The sequence below is a fragment of the Cebidichthys violaceus genome, unplaced genomic scaffold (genome assembly GCF_023349555.1).
Source record: "Cebidichthys violaceus isolate CVI_PGR_0920_01 unplaced genomic scaffold, fCebVio1.0.p SCAF_24, whole genome shotgun sequence".
Lineage (NCBI taxonomy): Eukaryota > Metazoa > Chordata > Actinopteri > Perciformes > Stichaeidae > Cebidichthys > Cebidichthys violaceus.
Genome location: NW_027176417.1, coordinates 4,467,463 through 4,486,269, shown reverse-complemented (window position 1 = coordinate 4,486,269; position 18,807 = coordinate 4,467,463). Strand labels below are relative to the sequence as shown.

The window sequence follows — 18,807 nt, the reverse complement described above, 5'->3', positions numbered from 1 at the left end:
TACCCTCACAGTAGGGACACGCACGGAAAGAAGCGGCGCTCAATTATTCACAATTTTGTGGAAAAACTGCATAAATTATTGAATGATTTTGTGAATTATAAAACACAACCTTCACCTTGTTTTTTTCTTCCTTTTTTAAAAGCTTCCCCTTCTCCATATTTAACATCATCTAAACATTTCAACACCTCGTTTACTTACAATCTGTCGAATAATTTTAAGAACCCCCCCCCAACCGCTTATGGGATTTGAGATTGAGGGAAAAAAAACATAATCTGCTTTCATAACAGCAGCGGATAGCGCGCATCGAGAGATTAACCCCCGACCTCACGGAGTTGCTCTCCGTGCCAAGGTCGAAGTAAATTTTAGTGTGTGTATATATATTTTTATTTTTTTTATATAAAAAAAACATTTCCTCATCCATATAGGCGGTGTGGATGCAGCCATGCAGACGGACTGCTGATATGCTCCCACTGCCATGTGGAGCAAAGTCAAAATATTATTCTACAGCGCTTCCTTGCAAAATATTTGTCTTAGGCACCGAAGAATGTGATAAATCTTGCAGCGCTGGTGCTGAAAGAAATTCATTTTATGTCGTCCACAGTGGACTTGGGCTTGCAGGTGCTGAAAAGTCCAATTTAGACAGAGGAGGAGATCGTATACTTTGGTGATGTGAACACGCCCAGAGCTAACACTAAAGAAGTCCAAACTAGTGATAACTCCACTCGTGATAAAAAAAGAAAAGTTTGGAGCTTTTCAGACTCAAAGGAGAATTAGATTTCAGAATCTCTCTCTTCTCTTCCTCTCCTCTCCCCTGTAAAGCACACTCTCTGGATTGTTAGCCCGTTAACAACACAAACTGTTGCCACACACACACACACACACACATATTACGTCTTTGTCTGATTCCAGACACCCTGCCATGTTGATCCCTAATCCGCTTCCTACCACACTGGCTGTGACCAATCACGGCCTTTCATGTTCCGAAGCGGTCAGTCACACCTAACAGGATTGGCTGGTCGCATAGTCCGGGATGCCGAGGCTATTAGTGATTATGATTACGGGTGACATTTGTGATCGTGTGTGTGTGTGTGTGTGTGTGTGTGTGTGTGTGTGTGTGTGTGTGTGTGTGTGTGTGTGTGTGTGTGTGTGTGTGTGTGTGTGTGTGTGTGTGTGTGTGTGTGTGTGGCGGGGTCCGTCTGGATTCTTGCTTGTGTGACCCAGATTGGGTACAGTGCCACATATGAGATGTGATGTTTGGGGGCCAGAGATTACAGGGGACAAAAACAAGCCCGGTGCTGCTGTCAAGGACATATTTGATCAGGGCGAATGATCTTCACACCCACCATACGAACACACACACACACACACACACACACACACACACACACACACACACACACACACACACACATACGCACAATAACGAGGATATTAGAGTGCTTTTTGTAGCTTGGATAAAGCAGCACGTTGGTGGGATTCAATGCACCGCAACAGTTCAAAGCACAAGTATTGTGTTGGATACTGAAAGCCCAACATGATGCACTTCAATGTTACTTCTTTAGAGCAAGAAGCCACTCTGGTATGAGTCTTCTTTTAATACTACGTTTGCCGTGTGTGCTGCCCGGGATGATGGAGCATTAACTGATGAGCACACGTGTGCTACATTTCCTTTTTTAAGACGCTACACATTTACTTAATGCCTCCCTCCATGATCACAATTATTCTACAATGCCTTAATGTTGCCTTAAAAATATTTGCTCAGGATCCCCTGGCGGAGATGAAAGTGATTAAATAGTGGTTATTCCCCAAAGTGCGAAATTAACATCGAAACTTTGATTGGATGATGAGATGTTTTCAGCGTTAAAGCGGCCCCAGAGAGCCGGCAGATGAGGTAGGCTAGCTTACGCATGTATGAACCAATCACTGTGGGAGAAATGGAAAGCCACAATGGATGTGTTTATAGTGTGATCAAGGAATTAGTTTAGAGTTCAATTTCTTTGCACATGTGACTTCTGTTTAACCTGCGCATGCCTGAAACGACCCTGCTCCACAGAGCACCCTGTATGTCACACCATCCAACATGTGGACAGCTGTGGAATATGCTTACAATTACGCAGGCTTTTGAACCGTGCATTTTTTGAGCATGAACCATGACTTTTCAGAGCAAAGTGCGATGACATGATCTGTGTTTACATTGAAACCGAAGGGAAGGAATGTCAAAAAGAAAAAAAGCAAGATGACATAGAACTCGAGAGGCCCCTCGAGTGGCAGATATTCCAAAGCGATGTGATCTGACTCTTTAACATCTGCTGGCCTGCAGCGCATTAACCAAAACCATCCATGCATACAAAAGCGGCAGCGGCGTATCTTCAAACTCACAATCAGGAGAGGAAAATAACTAAAACCGAGTCGCGTCTGACACCTGTGAACGGTTGTTTATCGGGCGGCGCTCTCAAAGAATCTGAGATTTATTTTTTGCTCCTAAAGGATTAAACTGGAAAAGGTTGTGGATTTATCACAGATTTCAGAGGAAGTGAGCTTTGCTTTGATTGCTTTTCGCAGAACAACAAGTGCAAGAAAGTTCTGGGATTGCAAGATTACTGTGGAATAGTTAGAAATATGATGTATAATCTCGTAGCATCTACGCAATCAAACGAGACACAAAATCATAAATGACTTGTATTGCAAAACCTACCAGCAATCAGTGCTTTGAGCATGCATTTAGTGAAGCATAATCTGCTGCTTTACTGCCTTCATCTCTAAAATTAGCATGCAGTGCAAAATGGATGAAATGATGATATATTTATAGTTCAAACGTTAACTTTTTAGGCAATACCGCCCTCTGAATGTGTGAAGCAGCCCACTGTAGAGGCTCCTGACAAAGTTTGAGGAACCACTTATCCTCTCCACGGGACTACACAAGCTGCCAAGTCTCACTGAACCGGTCGCGCTCATTGTCACAAGTTTCCATGGCAACACTGTACTTCATCTTAGTCGGTTGGTGATTAAAGAATGCACTGGAGTGAATAAAATGAACTGGAGTGGAAATAGGGGGGAGGATGAGTGAAAAAGAAAAAAAAAAGAGAATTCCAGTCCGTCTTTGTCCTTTTATTTTGAAGGATGTTTAGATAGCAATTAGCAGCCGGCCCCTCAAGCGTGTGAAGTCGGAGGCTGCTGACGCTTTGAAGACTAAATCAACTAATTATCTCATGAGTTATACCTCCACCTCGTGTCATGTAAGCTCCACACTGGTGAGATAACAGGTTGTTGGGGGGGGGGGGGGGGGGGGGGGGCAACATAGGTGGCTCATGTTATCAGCAACCAGCAATTAACTTTTCTCCTTGTGTCTTAAAGCAACAACAAGAGCTTTCCCTCCTGCCAAGTCTAAACAAAGTGACCGATGTGCCCCACTCAGGAACAAACATGACAATGCAGCCTCGGCTATATTTGTCTGCATGGTTCCCACAGTCAATCTTCAGGTCTGGAAAAGCTGAGATGCTTTTCTCAAGCCCGCCCTGGCTGACAATGCCACTAAAACGTGTCGGGGGGGAAACAGGAAAAGCAACAATGCTATATCGGTCGACATCGTGGCAACTACAAACCAAACAGACAAAACCTTTTTGTGCTTCCTAGTCTCAAATGTGGCAAACATCTATGGACTAAAAGTTTCTTGTATAAGTGAAATGTTTCCTCAAACAAAGTCACTGCAGGTCAAATAGGACTGTTTTAAATCTAGTTTCCACAGCTTTTAGTACAAAGAGGTGAACTATTTGGACTAAAATCAAAGGAAGCTGCCTCAAAAGACCCACATGCTTCTATTTAATGCTTTTGTTTTGCTTCGGTCAAAGTCGCACGCAGCGTTCCTTTAACCATGGCGATGAACTGCTCTAACAGTACAGGACATTGTCTTGCAGGTCCAAACCCTGAACCTGGATTTCCTTTTGATCCCTTTGACCCGCAGCAGGTGAGAAGGATCAGTAGTAGCCCTGAGCCCGTGGCAGCCAGCTGTCTCACACACGCTTCGGCGCCCACGAGACGCACGCACACACACACACACATACACACACACACACACAGATACTGTATGTACTGTACTAAACACGCCTCGGCACAGGAGATGCTGCGGGGTCCAGGAGGCTCATTAAAGCACACGATGACAGACTTATACGTGAAGAATAATTCTAAAGGTCCATCCAGTTAAATATGTTCGCTTTTAAATTAACTCTGTCAGACTTCCTCCCTTTTAAGTGCTAAAAAGACCATTCGGGAGCTTTTTAAAGCCACTCTAGTACACACAGCACTCTAGTACACATATTTTAAGCATCCCTCAAGGCGCTGTCTCCTGTCCTTATGTATGTTGTGCTTCAAGCAACCACCACAACACAGTGGCTCTTTGAATTTGGGTCACACAAAACAGACTCTCACATGCAGCATAACCCCCCCCCCACCACCCCCCCCCCCCCCCCCCCACCACACCACACACACACACACACACACACACACACACACACACACAATTGAATGTGTTGTTTGGGTCAATGTTCAGAAGTGTCACAGTCAATCTTCAGATTCAACATCCAATTCCACATTTAAAGCTGATGTCAGCACATTTTGGGTTGGCAAAAAAATAAAAAGGCGAAATTAAAGTTTTTGTAAAGCTTAAGTTGCTCAGAACTCCAAGACCACATGGTACAAATAAACTTGGTCTAAAGGTAATTTCAGTTGTTTCAACAGAAGTTTCTCCCCGACAGTGATACAGATGGCTCCACAGAACTCATTGGCTGAGTCCTGAAGCCACTGCTCTGTCATTATCATTCCAGTAATGCTGGCACTCAACGCTTCAACTCCTCATTTCCACTGAAAACACAATCTGAGCCGAGGCGGAGGGCGAAGGCATGCAGGACTCCCTCAGGGACTCGCACACTAAAGTAAACTAAGAGCAACACGAACTCCCACAGGGACAGGCCCCCCCTTTTCTATACAGTGTGCATAACAAAACGAAACAAGCCCCTCACTCCTCCTCTTCCACCTCCTCTTACCTTCCACATGATTACAATCCCATCATCCACACACAAAGTGAAAAAAAAGAGAGGAAGAGAGAGAGCTGGGCAGAGAACGGAGGCTATCTCTGGCTCTCTCTCTCTCTTCTCTGTCGGACGCGGTAACGGCAGCGGCGAGCAGCGAACTTGGGAGTCGGTGAGGATGTGGATATGTCTCCGTGGCTGTGTCATCACCTCTCATGACATGTTTCCCCCCCCTGCCTGTGTAAGCCTTTCCATCCTGACCCGGCAGGGAGAGAGAGCGAGAGAGAGCGAGAGAGAGCGAGAGAGAGCGAGAGAGAGAGAGAGAGAGCGAGAGAGAGGAGAGAGAGAGAGAGAGAGAGAGAGAGAGAGAGAGAGAGAAGAGAGAGAGAGAGAGAGAGAGAGCGAGCAGGGACAAACTAGTGCTCCGCCCCCCCCCCCCCCCCTCTCTTTCTCCCCTCCTCCCTCTCTGTTTCCCCGTATTCAAATCTGCCAGTGGGCTGCCCTGCCTCTAAGTAGGCCAATCACTGTTCCACTGGGGGTGGAGTCTGGGCCGGCTGTTGTGTGCATGTGCGAGTTTGCCATCAGATGCGTCACGCAGATATTCGGTCTGTTTGCATGGCTACTCGTCCACGCTTATGTCCTCGCTTGCATGCAAACTCATGCGGACATGTGTGCGCGTACTTGTGCACTAAGTCCAAAGCCACGTTGCGTTTCGCTTCGAGGAAGAAGGCAGTGCTGTGATCCTCGACCCGTTTTACCGCTGTTCAATTAATAGCTGAGTTGTGTGAAAAAATAATGTCCCTCTTGTCGCCAAAAGTGCAGTCGCATCACATTACACTTCCTGCAAATCTGTGCTCCGTCTGCCATTCACTTTAAATGAAGACTGTCTGACATATTCCAGCATGTCCTCTTGTTGAACTTTTTCAATACAAAAACGGCCACGTCATTGCCGTCATTCTAATTTCAATAAATTCTACTTTGTTTAGGCTTTTCTGACTTGTTAAAAGCGTTCACGCCAACATCCAAGTTGTAATTGGAACATTTTTAAAGCTCAAATATATGACATGAATGCAGCAACGCACCGATCGGACAAAAAGAAAAACACAGCTATGGAGAACTAATTAATGCAATTAATTGAAAGCAGCATTTCTGTTCAAACTCAAAGCAAAAGTGTAATCATACTGATAGATTTAGTGCTGTGGAAATATTAATTATCAAAACAGGTAAAAATGGAGGACGAGTTGGGTTTACATCAACAGCAATTTAGATCGCGAGCAATTAAAAACATTTCTATAATAAGCCTCTCTCAAGTGAACGCCTCTGCATTTGAGGTCTCTATTTTGTGAATTTCCTGTATTTTTCCACTATTGCATTCACAACACGCCCTCGGTAACGATTCAACCTTCATCATTTTTAATGTGTCTCTCCCCCTACCTTGAAACTTCAGCTGTTTTGGCCGCCACTCATAAAAACAAACCCCCGTTTTTTTATGCGTCCCGCAAGGAAAGCAGCTTAAATTAATCTGTAGTCGGTCATTTACCCTCCCACATAAAGCACTCTGCGCCGCCAAAAACTGCAGTCTCTGATCAGAAATCTTCAGCAGGCATCAGCTGTCTCGTTGTAAACCATACCTCCCAGTCATGTCTGACTCGCTGTGAATGGTGCTCTTAGTCTTGCCAATTGCGCATAACAGAAAGCGGCATGAAGCCAAAAAAACAGAATCGGCCCTAACCATTATTGAGAAATTTACAGTCCGAGAGATGTGAAAGCTTTGTAATCTGGCTGCTCATTGGTTGCTAGAGCCCAAATAATCCCTAACGTTTTGCCCTAGGGGAGTGAGCCCTATTGTTAAAAGTGTAATATGTGGTGTTCTTGCTTTGCAAACGGCTTTGGGTTTAATTCCAACTTGTATCCTGGACTGCAGGATCCTGGAGCCAGAAATGGCCTTTTGGACTAAAACGGACTTGTGCGCTTCAAATGAAACTGTTCGTTTGGGTCTGATACGTTCCAGAAAGCGTGAATGCACCACTGAAATGCCAAGCACTAACAGACTTCTCAATGAGATGAAGTGTTACTGAATCCCTGTAAGGTCAGTTTAAATGGGCTTTCACTATTTTGGCTCTCAGATCTCAGATGGAGGTCGTTTAGTGAATTCAAATCTATTCCCTGAAGGTTATTACAATGATCATGGAGGTGCGTTATGTGCCACCCTAAACAAAGAGATCTATCTATCTATCTATCTATCTATCTATCTATCTATCTATCTATCTATCTATCTATCTATCTATCTATCTATCTATCTATCTATCTATCTATCTATCTATCTATCTATCGTGCATGACCAATGTTGGGTGTTTATGGCACATTTCGTTGCAACTTTTTCATGGTGTTGGAGGGATATGTGTGCCGACAATATGTCCATGTACAGTGTTTGGACGTGCGCACTCTGGTGGGAGTTGCGGCTGTGTTTTTAGTGGGATCAGTCGAGGTGAGGCTGCCGCCAAAGAATGCTCTTCTGGAAAAGAACAAGGAAAGAGTTTCCATCTCGGGTCAGTTCCCGGCAAGAGCAAGATCGCTGACTGTCTGAACACTCTACTAGTCCCACAAGATATGAAGTGTTCCCTCAACACTGCTCCAAGGAAAATATAGACACACACACACATTGCCCTCAATGCAAAAATATATTTTTTTCTCTTTTTCAATTCATACTACTCAGAATTAATTAGTCGAGTTGTAAAGTATGTCTCAGTGCTACAGTATGTAAGTCTGAAGGTCATACTTTCAAGCAAAGTGGCACTTGAGATTTTCAGACTTCAGATTAATACGATTTACCTAAAAACCCTCCAAAGGTCAGTCTCTTTCGTGCTTCAGTTAAATAACAGCTAAAGTATGGAGGCTGTATTGAGTTACATTATGACGCATTTAAGCTCTATTCAGTAAAAAATAAGTACAGGGCAAAGTTAAATTCTAACGTTATTATGTGTTTCAATTTTTTGGCGAGAAACGGTATTACCGCATGTATCATTCACCCCCGAACGCATCATCTGAGATCTACTTTCTCCCTTCCACACAACTGGCCCATCGCTGCATACGGTGGACGTCAATGTTAATTTTCAGAAAGTTACAGAATCTGTTGAATGATGTCCCTGTAACAAACTCCTGTGTTGGTGCCTCAATTTAGCTTTGAAATGCATAAAGTATAGTGGCACTGCAATCCATCTAGTGGAAAGCACGCAAATGGACAAAACACCATCTAAGCTGCAGTGCATGGAGCATTACGCCCACCTTTTAAAAAAAGTAATTTGAGTTTTGTAATCAAAGTTGTACCTGGGGAGATAGATGTGGAGGGAACAGGCGTTTCATTGATGGCACAGCAGAGATACTGCACAGCCCCTCCATTAGACGGCTTCAGTTATTTCCCCTCTGGAGGTTATCCAACAGCACTCTTCGGAATTAAAGCACACAGACACAAAGCCGCTTCACTCATTCAAGTCTGAAAGCAGCAGACGCAGCAACGGAACTTTTGTCACGCATCCTCTACCTCAATACCGCAAAGTCGAGCTTTTCACCTTGAACTATATGTTCCCATCTTGCCCCTGGTGATATTTTTGATTGTGCTCCAAATGACATTGTGCAAGCAGAGATGGAGGGTGTTGAGTTCAGAATCCTAATTTACCAGGCACAATGGCCAATTTCATTTTTAAGATTTTTTTTTTTTGTGCACAAATGCCAAAAAAAGACATGATGATTCACATTCAGTGCAAGGAGGCTATAGAGACATTGGACAAAATAAGAGAAAAAAGCAATTCTATGGGATGTAGAGAATTGTACATTAGGAAGATGTTGTTTTGCACATTCAGAAAGGTTTCTTGGAATGCTGTAGCTGTGTACATTTGTGTTCATTCTCGGTCGTCTTCAAGGCTGTGGTTTTGTTTTGCTCTTAAGTAACTATCCTGTGAGGTTCTTGTGTATCTAATCGAGCAAAAAGAAGATGAAAGAGTCTGGGACATAAAAGCTCAGCTGTGAAAAGTCTTTAAACAATTTGAATGCATTTTCTTTGTGATATATAGAGAAGAAAGCTCCTCTCTTGCCTTTTAATTCCCAACCTCCCAATGACAAGTCTCTGACTTTGGGAAAGCTGGCCTCCACTGACTTTAGAGAGGTCTTATTTTTAACAACCAGGAATGAGCGGAATGCGGCGGGGTCCGTCTCCTCTCTCGGGGTGAGACCATTAAAGGGATAAAGCACGACAGGGTTACGACCAGGACCTTTGCAGAGGGCAGCGACGCTGTGGGTAGTCTGGGATTTGTGGGATTTACATCACACATATGTGCAGATGGACACGTGAACAACAACACTCTGATCTTTTAAATGGCTCTTAGCCAGGTCAAATAAATGCAAAAGGACTCGTAGTCGGCCTCCTTTTTGATCCGAACAGCCACATATGTTGCGTGAGCTCCATCACTATATTATCATCCAGAGGCATCTTTATGACTTAGATATACCATGTCATAAAACCTCCCCAGTCACTGATCACTATCTTGGACTCACATTAGATATGCATTCAAATTGCATGACTCATGGGAAGTTGTGGAGATATTCTGTGGAGCTGTTCTGAGATACATTTGCTTCTGAGTACGGTTCGTTTCTAGCTTCGCCCCCGGCTCCATAAAAGACGTATTAGTGACCTTTTTTTAAAGCTTTTTGGGAGGCTCAACATATTCTCCCTCAAACTGACCTCTGGCCTTCTAAGTGGGTTCACATGCGGGCAGTAAGGCGCTGGCTTCAATCAGCGAGGGGGAAGATGCACAGCTGGTGCCAGCCGAGCAGAGACCCGGCAGCGCAGTTTGAGATTAGTGCGCATTTTTGGGTTTTGTTGAGGAGATTTTGTTGTCCGTGAGCTTTCTGTGTCTGTCAAGTGATCGCAGAGAATAAACTGATTTAATCAGACATAAACTAATACAAAGACAACCCCCCCCGAGAACAGATTTTTTTTGGAGGAGGAGGGGGAGTGAGACAGACAGATTAAGAGCTATGGAAGGATGGGGAGGGCAGGAGATAAAGAAGCCTAGGTGATAAACGTTACATGTAGCTGCACTACTTCCTCTGACATAGATATTGTTCGGTGAACTGCCCTTTAAATATGCCCACTGAGAGACCACTCATCATGACCGACATTTACATGTTTATTAGGTGAATCGACAGCCCGTCTGTGTGAACGGTCAAACGTGACAAACATCAAGTGAGAACGGACATGACACATTACTTCAAATACCATTGTGAGTCAGGGAATCAAGCGGGTCAGCCAATCAACGGAGATATTTTTGATTCAATGCCGTTTGTGAGTAACAAGCAGCATGAGGCAACCGAGGTCGGAGTGAGAAATGGCAAACTCTGAGTCAGCAGTTAGTCGTGAACATCTTCAGCCTGCTGGCTCCATCCGACCCTGACAACGAAGTGGACCTGATAAAAACATCATCCGGGATGATAAAGAGAGAATAAAAGGGCACTCCCTGTCAGATTCCAGATATAGTGGAGAGCATCCAGTGGCGATTTTTGTACATTATGCATGCACGCAAAACATCTATATCCATTTCCTGAATCTGACACATTCACCAGGAGCAATGGCTCAAGGTCACTCTCCGTCACCCCGAAGAAATCCAGTGCAACATCACCAAGGCGAATGCAAATAGGCCCATACACAGTCAAACACATGCCCTAAAGCGCACACAAAACACAGACACGCACAAGGACACACTGATAAACACAAATGGACACACACACGCAAATAGCAGGCGCATATGTATGAGTGTCAGGCAGCATCATCATTAGCTGTCAGCGGCCCCAATGTGTCCTCAAACTGTCAGGTCCTCGCTGCTCGCCCTCAACCCAAACCAACACCAGCTGGCGCACCATGACAACATTATGTAGTCCCGAAGAAAATAGACTCCAAATCAACCAGACAATGAATGCCTGCATTAGGCTGCAAGTGCCGGGAGAGCTAGAGATGAAATTATTACAATTCTTTTTTTCTTCGATTGAAGGCGAATCAGCGAATGGATTTGGCTGAGGTGTTTTGGATGGTGGTCACATGCTAACAAGTAGTTTTACAAACAAATCTCTCTGAACTGTCTCGGCTCAAAGTAACAAATCGTATTATAGAAGAATCATTTTTTTTTTTTTTTTCAAAACAATTTCAAACGATACCCAGCCCTACTAATCAGTGTATTCTACTGACCAGTCTTTATTATGGCTCCGTATCGAGGCAAAGACAGAGATTGAAACTTCGTGACCAGATTGCATAATGAGACCATCTTAATAAATCATTCAGGATGTCAATGGCTCAAAAAAAAAAAAAAATACATATTCTCCTTAAAGCCAATTTAAAAAGATGTGTAAAGTGGCAATTATTTGACCTGCTATACCGTTACGAATCCCAATTAATCAATATCAAGACTGGAGACAGTCGTACATCCAGTGCGTATGGTCGGTCCCTGAATATCATGCACAGCGTGGGTAGCATCAGCCGGCTCTCAGGCAGTCACTGGCACACACTGCTGAGTTTGTCTTCCAGCTAATGTGCTATTTCAGGCGTCGCTACATCGACTATTCAAATTCTCACTCGGAGTAAAGTGCAGTGCAGCTGCCTTGTTGTGTTAAGTAAAATAAGGGGGTGATGAGGCAGGGGAAATAGTCTTCACCTCTCTTCCGCTGAGTCCAGGGCAGAAGCCAAGCTAATTTAAATATATATGTGGATTTCATGCGAGAAAGGAAGACGTTATCATACGCTCCTGCAAAGTACAGTCATAGTCCAGCTAAAATCCTAATTATGTCCAATATGAAACCTTCCAATTAGTGCATGAATGTATCTCGCCACAATGCTCCTCTTGTATTTTGCACTCGATCCCCTCACCATTTGTCCCTGGAAGTTGTATAACTCCTCATTCCGTATTAAATGGAGGTCATCACAAACGCAGCTCTTAAAGGACAGCAAGCGTCCTCGGCTAATGAACGAGCTTTGCCTTTCTGTACAGCTACAGTCCTACTATTAAACATCCCGAGGACTTTACCCTCAACTGGAAATAAAAGCTCACATACAATTAAAGTCTGTGATTCTAATCCGATACGCATTTGTTGAATTCAACGAACATCTCCTCGCGGTCCGCTGGCTGTCCGTTGTGTGTGTGTGTGTGTGTCTGCGCTGAGAAATAAATCCATTGTTCACACACATTCCTGGTTCTGTTCAAGGGAAACACTGTAACTGTGCAGAAATACGGTGTTTGATCAGAACAAATAGACGTGCAAAAAGAAAAAGGACGGCGTGCAGCATTCTGTTGCATTCAAATTTGAATGTCAACGTTATGAATAAAGCTTTTTTTTACCGTTCACTACAGCCCCACACACATTATTCCCGTCAGGACAGGGGAAAGGCCATGGATGTTTAAAGAGGAAAGGCCATGGCAATCTGGCAACTCCACCTTTTTAATGTCATCATTTACAAGGCCATGTAATAAGCTAATGGGCAGACCGGAAGCAACATGACATATCAGCAGCACATGTGACCTTTCAGGATTACTCCCTCCAATCCAGGGCCAATGATTCAATCGGCCGAGCCTGAAACTGCTCCAGCTGGGACACAGATTCCTACCGCGGGTCACAGAAAGGCACTGATAATACCGCTCCGCTCTGTCATTTGGAGCCCTGAAGGAGGTGCATGGGAAATACTATGCGAGGGAGTTATCTTAAAGTCACATACTGCTGTTTTAGATGAGCAGCCCCGTGGTGAAAAAAATTGACTTTTTTCCCCAGGTGTGCTGAATGACAGCGTGAAGCATGAATAAGTTAGAAGTGAAAGTCAGGCTCTCCGACCTCCCCTGCTCTCATCCCTGCAGTGTAGTGCAGCTCCCTGTGTGCAGTGTGTGTGTGTGTGTGTGTGTGTGTGTGTGTGTGTGTGTGTGTGTGTGTGTGTGTGTGTGTGTGTGTGTGTGTGTGTGTGTGTGTGTGTGTGTGTGTGTGTGTGTGTGCTTAATGTAATGCAATGACGTACTCCGGTCCAACTGGCAGTGAGAAAATATTCAGATATATGAGCCTGTCAGCACCTGTGACAGAGAGAGGGCACATACACAAACATGAGTATAGCAGAAAGTAAACATCCTCCATGGCCGTAAAACAAATCGGAGATGCGGATGACAGGAAGTACAAAGTCAGTGAGAGGAATCGAAAGCGGAAAACGTTAATCAGAGGACATGCATTTTGTATGAAGGTGGGTAGGGGGGCTGCATACAGTGTGACATACAGCATAAGACAGCCATAAATTATAAATGGGATAAATGATGGTCTCAGCTGGATCGTTAACGGTGTGAATTATTAATCAACTGAATCATCTACTTTAGCAGGTTCAGGGCTTTTGAGATCCAGGTGTAAATGAAGGTGTTTGTCTCACCTATTTTATGAAATGAGTTTGATACGTGTTACACAAAGCTTAGGATGGTGTCACCAGAGAGGAGATGTGATGAATACAAAACGGAGGAGGTTCAAGAGGCACATAGGACTATCTATCTCACTTCCAATGCAGTATTGGGACAGACGGACAGGTAGATGTGCCGGCCCTCAGAGATGGTTCCCAGGGGACAAAGAGAATGGCATTTGCTTCTTACATGTTTGCTTGCCCTCTCGACACGTCTTGTTTCTCTATCGAGCTCGAGCTGTGCCCTCAGGCCGGGCCAACACCTCGTCTCTATTCTTCTAACATCAGCACAGATAAATACTGCCAGCCGGTGACACACAGGGCCAGTCTCACACACACACACACACACACACACACACACACACACACACACACACACACACACACACACACACACACACACACACACACACACAATCGAGCACACATTGACCTCAGAGGTTCAATCAATAAACCACCCGCAGCACTTTTCCAAAGCTTGGAAAGAGACATTGTGGGACTGTGTGTGTGTGTGTGTGTGTGTGTGTGTGTGTGTGTGTGTGTGTGTGTGTGTGTGTGTGTGTGTGTGTGTGTGTGTGTGTGTGTGTGTGTGTGTGTGTGTGTGTGTGTGTGTGTTTGGTTACTGCTCTCGCAAACAAACAAGGCAATCTATAAAGTCGTTAGTGATATTGCGTTGGTCTCCCTTGGAACACACAGCTTCATTCATCTCGGCACGCGTTGTCTGTTTGCACAAAGAAATCCATTCATAACAATGGGGCTAAAAAGAGAGAGATTGTTTGACTCTCCTTCTTTTTAACACACGAGTTGTAAATCATAAGGAGGCCAACACTGAATGGGGATCGGACACGTGAATATGTTCCCAGAGTGGATCCCGTGGCACTTCAGGTGCCCTAAGAGTGGACCAAGGTTGTCCCAAGGTTGTCCCTTCCAATTTGAACTGTACATTTCACCATGTATAAATACAATGTGACATTTACATTAACTGCATTTTTCTATTGTGTTTTTAATAAAATATAATGTAAGATGCAAGTAATGAATATTGAAAATGGAAGAGGGAATATGCAGTTATTTGTGTAGTCATTCAGCACTGTTTCTGACAGATGCACTGTAGTCAGACATAACAACTGTCCTACCAAAAGATGGGAAAATCGGTCACTATAAATACATTATAGCTCAAATAAATATTAAACTCATGCCTCAATCTACTCTTAGAAGTCTGAGTTATGCAATACATCCGTAAAGAAATACATATTTGTCTATTGTTGCACCCTGATGGCCGATGCAACATAATTTGCGATGCTTTCACAGTTCAAATGGAACTTAAATAATGGAATTATCCTCCACGATCCTGAGCTCAGCCTCCCCGTTGGCACTGCATTTGGGTCAAATTTTCCAAAACAGTGTGGTGACTGTGATCCTGCTGACTTGACACATTCCTTCTGTGGTTTTCCCTCAAGACTGTTGTGGACCGAAAGCGATCAAACCTCCAGTGAACAGATGTTTGGGCCACCGAGCGATCAGACCGCTTTGCTTTGTTCAGACGGCACGCAAATCCAATTCTTTGTAATAACCGGTCATAAAGGCTGTCTTTTGTATTTTACAAGCCTCCACATTGGATTTGTTTGGACGGTAAAATCTTTCTGCTGTCATTACTGTATTGGTTGTCTTGGTAGCGATACCTTCTTACAGGCTGAGTGAGAGTGTGTTTGACTGGAAACACTGGGTGTGCCATCTTGTTAGGATGTGTTGGGGAGTCATTGGTGACAGTGCTGCTGTGAAAGGTGGCATGAAACCTCTTTACTTTGCTGGCAAGTCTTCACTTTTGTTGTCTTGTCACATGCGATTTTTTTTTCTTCTTCCTTCAGTTAAGTGGAACAAGTTGGAGCACATCTTGAATTTTTGTTGTCACCCCTCAATATATACAGTTGTAAGGAATGAAAACACACTGGTATGCTTTGAGGTTTTGGTTACAAATCATAACGCCGCACCTGGAAAAACCTGCTCCCCATATAATTTGGGAGCATCTTTTCCAGGAATCACATTGGGCGAGCGTGATCTAATATGATGCAGGGACACATGGGCTCATTTGAGCATTTGCAATGTTGAACGCGACTCTCTCAGCTTTGGAAAACAACTCTCCTGACACCGTTCTCTCGGTTTCTGAATTCTCCACCAGGACACATCGATCTGCTTCTAGGCCAGACTCTGAGCTTCAGCTAATCAAAGTGCCAATTATCGCTTTCAGCAGTATGCGCACCGAGCCGCAGCGTTAATCAGTGGAATACTGAGCTGCACAGGCACTGACTTTGTGAACTAGATGAGACAAACGGTGTCAGCTATTATCTCGTTGAGAGTGATCTTTGTTCAAATTACCTTCTGTTGGTCTATTCTCTTGGATGCTCTTGTGTTGATAATCACAGATCAGGTTTTGTTGACTCCAACAGCTATGAAAAAAAACCGATCCAACGGTCAAATCAATGTCTCTCCTTCAATGGCAATACTACAGACACTTCATTGTCTTCACCTTATTCAGAGTCACACAGGGCAGCATCTTATTGCACGACCATCTAATGTTAAGTTCTAATCGTAATGCTAACTTCTGTTGAGGATTGTCATCCTGTGTGAGTTCTAAAGGCGGTAGTGCTGTGTGTACAAGGTTCCCAGCACATTAAACAATTGCACAAGCATGCAGCGTATTGAGAGAAGCAGAATCGCCCACACAGCCGGAGCTGCAGTGGAGCCAAAGCTGTGTATTTAGCAGAGACCGAACAAAGCGGGGCACTTGACTAGTTCACGGTCCATCTCATCACCGAGTGTCTTTGGCTCCCTCAAGTTTTGTCATTGTGCAGATAAACATTCAAGTGCCATGTTTGGTCACCCGAAGGACAAACCAGCCCATTCATACAGTCCAATACCCCGAGGGCGGATGAAAGGGGGTCACTGCAAATAAAATGCCTCTTCGTGCATTTAAAACTCCCCCTACGTCTCTCAAAAAACCCCCTCCCCATCCTTTCTCTCTATTCAAACTCATTTACTTGAGCTTTGGTATAGGACAAGGAGATGGCGAGGAGCCAGAGTTCTGCTGCCGAGGAGTTGAAACGTGAATGCCAAGCTCTCGAGTCCTTAGCGGAGAGATGGGATTTTAAAGCTGGAATGTGGGGGGTTTGGCTGGGCATGAAGAAGATTGGACACATTTGGCAGTGGCTGCTGCCAAGGCCTCCTAGCTCGAGATGCTGCCGGCTTCCAAATACGTCAAAGAGGGTGTCAAAACTGGAAATAATCAGAGCAAAGTGCAGATAGTTAAGACTTCAAAAGGGATTTTTAACATGTAATGAAATATTCGAATCAACTGTCCCTTTTTAAAATAAAGAAAGCGATTGAATCTATAGTTTTGTTAAATCTGGAAAAAAAAAATGAAACGAGCAGTGTGAGGAATAAAGAGGCAAAGAACCGGGTAGCAAACATTAGCAGCAGCTATCAAACAAACAACACTGTTACCTCTAAACACGCTAAAATGCCACAGCGCTGGGCACAGTTTGGAAGAGACAATTGCCTTAAATGATGCAAAGACTTGTGCTTTTTAATTCACTATCTATCCATCTTTGGCTTTCTCCAACACCTTCACTCCTCACTGTGCCGAGCCAGGGACTCTCATCCACGCTCCGGGTCTCCAAAAACCTCCCTCCACACACCGGTTCACTTCATTTTAGCTCAGCGCCAGAGGCTCCAGGTACGCAACTGTCACATCCTGCTGCATTCAGCAGCACCTCCCTCTCCACATGTCAGCACTGATAAGGGAACGGAGTGTGTGGAATCCATAACAATGGGGGAGTGGATGGACCGAGGCTGTTGTGAACTGCGAATGCATCCATGATCACTGCAGTAATAGAAGTGAATAATTAATAATTTCATCCCTCTTGAAGCAAAAGGTCAATGCACTAACAGGACTCCTGGAAATGTAAAAACCTCATGAGTATGTCAAATTCACTGGAGGTGATAAAAACACACTTTATACACAGTATTTATTTTTTTTTCTAAAATATAAGGTTTGAGTTTCTGAGGAAAAAAAGACATTTTGATAGAAAGTGGTCTTTTGTTATTGAAGATGAGGTTTCATTTATCTTGTACTGAAGTAAGCTGTAGATTCATGCTGCTCAATCAGCCATACAGAAATCCCACTGACTGCACCGACACCTTATGCATTTCAATATTTAGAGCAGTTGCGTGTTTGTGTGCCGGGCTTTTAACAAACCAAAGGGAACATCGCTACGGCCCGAAAATAAGTCCCCGGTGAGCATGCGATCACAAATATAGTGTAGGTAAACACGCATGTTCACCACAAACCTTCATGCTCAGCATGCAGCCGAGATCAGTTGTCTATAATTGATAACGGAGTGTATATACTGTTTGTATTATTCATTGGCCGTGTCAGTTGCGATTCACTTCAGACACATTGCTGTGTACTGAAGCATGGAAGGGTGTTTAACGCTGAACCCTCACAGAAATCCATGCAGACCTGAAGGAATTTTAAGGACTTGTCATAGGAAGTCGTGCTGTTCTTCTTAACATCTTTGCTGAGACTGAGAACATATTTGCATTAAAACCCTGCAGTACAAAGCAAAGGGAGGAACTTTAATGAAGAGAGTAACTCCACAAAAAAAAGAAATTGTACAATATAATGAGCGTCATACCCCTCTGTCGATCAAAGCTGTTGCTTTTAAAGAACATATGTGTTTGCGCATTCAAACCATTGCTTACTTCTTTCAGCTTTTGACAGCTTATAGAACAAAGCTGGTCGATCGCTGTAAAGTCTCTGTCCTCATAGATGTGTCCAGACATGAAGACTTAAATTAAAGTGCATATATCTTATGTTTACTTTTGACTGAAACGTAAGCTGCATCCTTATCATGTAAAAGTGCTCTGAGCTCGCCACAGAGACTAACGAAGCCAACTTACGAGGCCTATTATACCGACAAGCGAAATACTTAGCTTTATGATTTATCCGGTACGAATGTGGAACATTGGCTTCCATAATACGGTCATGAGTCCAAGCAAGCAATTTGTCTATTGGCTCGTGTTCACGGAGAACATTGGATAATATGTTGGGATAAAGAAACAATGGTACATGCAGGGTACAGCTAACAAGCTAGTGGTGAAACATAAACATGGCATTCTGTCAATTCAACACACAGTTGGCTGAACTATGATAATGACCCAATAACTACTACACAGCTACATGTGTTGCATCCAGTTAATGCGCAGGACATTTTTAGTCATTTAAAATGGTGCACTGTTAAGTAAAGTTAATAATAAGGC

General features: G+C 43.9%; 1 protein-coding gene across 2 annotated transcripts in view; it reads right to left on the bottom strand.

The window, feature by feature from the left end:
• The window catches only part of LOC137879006 (E3 ubiquitin-protein ligase Midline-1-like), a 48,003-nt gene that overhangs the window by 28,561 nt on the left and 635 nt on the right, over positions 1-18,807 (bottom strand). Inside the window, exon 1 of one of the 2 annotated variants that reach the window (XM_068719564.1) lies at positions 5,040-5,271. The exons of the other annotated variant lie outside the window; for it this stretch is intronic. The gene's annotated coding sequence lies outside the window, so the exon portion shown is untranslated. Of the gene's footprint in view, positions 1-5,039; positions 5,272-18,807 lie in introns of those variants that run through there. 2 annotated transcript variants of the gene reach the window in all.